This window comes from Carlito syrichta, unplaced genomic scaffold (assembly GCF_000164805.1).
Source record: "Carlito syrichta isolate Samal-C Ts95f unplaced genomic scaffold, Tarsius_syrichta-2.0.1 Scaffold311451, whole genome shotgun sequence".
NCBI classification, from domain to species: domain Eukaryota; kingdom Metazoa; phylum Chordata; class Mammalia; order Primates; family Tarsiidae; genus Carlito; species Carlito syrichta.
Genome location: NW_007255547.1, coordinates 264091 through 267707, shown reverse-complemented (window position 1 = coordinate 267707; position 3617 = coordinate 264091). Strand labels below are relative to the sequence as shown.

General features: G+C 39.6%; 1 pseudogene; it reads right to left on the bottom strand.

The window, feature by feature from the left end:
- Positions 1-303: 303 nt before the first annotated feature.
- Positions 304-3617, bottom strand: part of LOC103271210 — a 12466-nt pseudogene continuing 9152 nt past the window's right edge.

Below are 3617 nucleotides of genomic sequence, written 5' to 3'. Positions count from 1 at the left end.
CTCTTCTGGAGGCTGCTGTTACCATCATTGGCAGCCAGCTCTTCACAGAGCTCAGCCATGGCCACAGCACAAACATCATGGCGGTCTGGGCCACTGCTACAGCTGTGGATGCTGCCACAGCCATTGCCTCACCTGTGCCTGAGGCGACCCATGACTTCAGACCATGAAGCCCCTGCAAGCAAGATCTACTGAGATTGCCACTGCTACCAAAGCCACCATCACATCTCGCCTCTCACCCGGAGTCAGGCTCATGAACTCCTCCCATTTATGGTGAAGCACCTGCCACCACCACAGCTCCCATCGCTAGCTCCTTCGCCTCCTGGATGAGCAACTACAGATAAAGATCAACTGGAGCGGTGAGATATCACCACCTGCTGGTGATTCAACACTGAAATGGGAAAAACAGAAGCTTGATAAATAGACAAAATAGACACAGGCCAGATCTGAGTGGTGATTGGGCAGGGAGACCAGATCTGAACTGCCCTTCACAGTAGGTCAGAGGCAACTGACCCTAACTGTGAACAAATCTACCAGCCTGCAAAGACAGCTAGAAATCAGAGTTGAAAGGACATTGGACTTAAATGAAAAGTCTCAGAATGTGCTTGGTTGGTTCTGTTAGTTTACTGACTTAATTCTATTTCTTCTGTTTTGTTATTTTTTAAAAACTTCTCTGTAAACCCCATCTTTGATAGAGGAATAGCACACCAATAAAGAGGTTGGTTAGCTTGTACATTAGCATCATTGTATGTTTTAGTTTTTTTCGTATGATTGTTGGTTAGACTGTAGTCGTGGTTTATTGTTTTTAACTGTTTCAGTCTTCATTTGTTGGTACACTCATCTGTTTTCCCTCTTACTCCTCTCTCTCTCGACCTCCCTCTTTCCCCCACTGCCTGTTCCATTCTCTTCCCTATGTTAACCTCATTTTGCTTTCAGGGAGAAAACCTACAACCCACTGCATGTACAGATTCCAAGGCAGTGGGAAGTGGGTTTATGATTATCCATATGCCTGTTGGTGGATACTGGGATCTGCAGATAGATTTTAAATCCCAGCTCCCCCCTTAAGTAAATCTCATAACCGCAAAAAGGACTACCACAACCTACAGTCAAACTCCAGAGTTGAACAAAGCAGGAGTATATACATAAGAAGAATAGGAGATTGAACAAACAGAAGTAAAAGGAACCCCTCCACCCCTGAATAACAGAACTTAAAAAGATGGGTAAGTAGAGGGAAGGAAAAAGTAGGGAGGAAAAATCTGCACAAAAGAAGAAAAACGAGAAGACAAATATAGGTCTCACACAGACCCCTGGCAGGTCAGACACTGAGAAAACAGACTTTGGAACACAAACAATGCAGAGCCCTGAGAATGACTGGTCACACACAACAAACCCAGACATCAAGACATTAAGAGAGAATAAAAAAAATTGAGGAGAGAGAAGAGAAAAATAAGAATGAGCTGATGACAGAAATAACAACAGTAAAGAATACTGTGATGGAAATAAATAACAAACTAATAAGCATGGAAAGCAGAATTAGCTAAGCAGAAGAAAGAATCTCAGACCTCAAAGACCAAAACACAGAAATAACCCAAACTATCAAAAACATAGAAAAGAAGCTTAAAAAAACAGGACAAAATCATCAAGAGATGAATGATTACTTCAAGAGAAAAAACCTAAGAGTAATTGGCCTTCCTTAGGCAGAGAGACAAACAGAGGACACAATGGAACAAACATTTCATGAAATCATTCAAGAAAACTTCCCTCATTTCATCAGTGATGCAAAAATTCAAACACAAGAGAATCAGAGAATCCCTGGAGACAACAAATGAGAAGACCAACTCCCAGACACATAATAATTCAACTAAAAAAAGTAGGTAGAAAAGAAAAAAAATCCTAAAGGCAGCAAGAAAAAAAGTTCAGACTACCTACCAGTGAAGACCAGTTAGAATAGCAGGGTTATCTACAGAAACCCTCAAAGGCTAGGAAAGTTTGGAGCCCTATCTTCAAAGTTCTAAAAGATAAACAATTTCAACCGAGAATAACCTGCCCAGACAAGCTAAGCTTCATCAGTGAGGAAGAATTGAAATCTTTCACAGATATCCAATCCCTAATAACCTACGCTGCCACCAGACCACCTCTACAAGAAACACTTAAATAGTACTGAACACAGAAGAAAAGGAAAAAAAAACAATGTTCTTCACAAGAGTACAGGCAAAAGATTAAAAACACACGTGAACCAACTCCAAAAACAAACAGGAACAACAATAAAAACTCTGTAAGAACCTTATGATAAGGATCAACTCTCACATTTCAATAATTAGCCTGAATGTAAATGAACTAAATGCACCACTGAAAAGACATAGAATGGCAAAATGGATAAAATATCACCAGGCAACAATTTGTTGCCTTCAAGAGACTCACCACACTAGAACGGACACTAACAGACTCAAAGTAAGAGGATGGGAAACAAATTTTCAGGCAAACAGAACAAAAAAGAAAGGAGGAGTTGCGATCTTAATCTCAGACAAAATACCCTTTAAGCTATCAAAAATTAAAAAATACAGAAGGCCACTACATAATGATAAAAAACTCAATCCATCAACAAGAAATATCCATCCTAAACATATATGCACCCAACATAGGAGTGCCAACATTCATAAAGTAGCTTATAGGCAAACTAAAAAAGATATCAACTCCAACACCATCATAGCTGGAGACTTCAATACCCCACTCACAACCCTAGACAGATCATCAGGACAAAAAATCAGCAATGAGATCTGAAACCTCAATGTGACTCTTGACCAAATGGACTTAATTGATACCTACAGAACACTCCATCCAATGACCACAGAATATACATTCTACTCATCACCGCATGGAACGTACTCTAAGATCGACCACATACTTGGCCATAAATCAAGCATAAGAATATTTTAAAAGATTTTGCCATGCACATTCTCGAACCACAGTGGAATAAAAATAAACATCAACAAGTTTCCCCCAAAACCCACAAAGGCATGGACACTAAACAGCATGGGGCTAGACAACTCCTGGGTCAATGATGAAACCAAAACAGAGATAAAAAGATACCTGGAAACAAATGAAAAAGAAGAAACATCTTACCAAAATCTCTGAGGTGCCATGAAAGCTGTAGTAAGAGGGGAAATTCATATCTCTACAGACACACATGAAGAAAACGGAAGGATCACAAATTAACAGCCTAACAAGTCACCTAAGGAAGCTGGAAAAGCAAGACCACCAAAATCCAAACATCAGCAGAAGAATCCATATCACCAAAATAAAGGCCCAAATCTGAGACATAGAAGAAAAAAAGATAATACAAAAAAAATCAATGAAACAATCAACGCGTTCTTTGAAAGGATAAACAAGATCGATGGTCCCCTAGCTAGTCTGACCAAGAAAAAGAGAGAAAAGGCCCAAATAAACAAAATCAGAAACACAAAAGATGAAGTCACATCTGACTCTGAAGAAATACAAAAGATCATTAGAGACTACTATGTACACCTGTATGGAAACAAACTTGAAAACCTTAAGGAAATGGAGGACTTTCTGATATCACACAACCTGCCTAGGTTGAAACAAGAAGAAATTGAGACCTG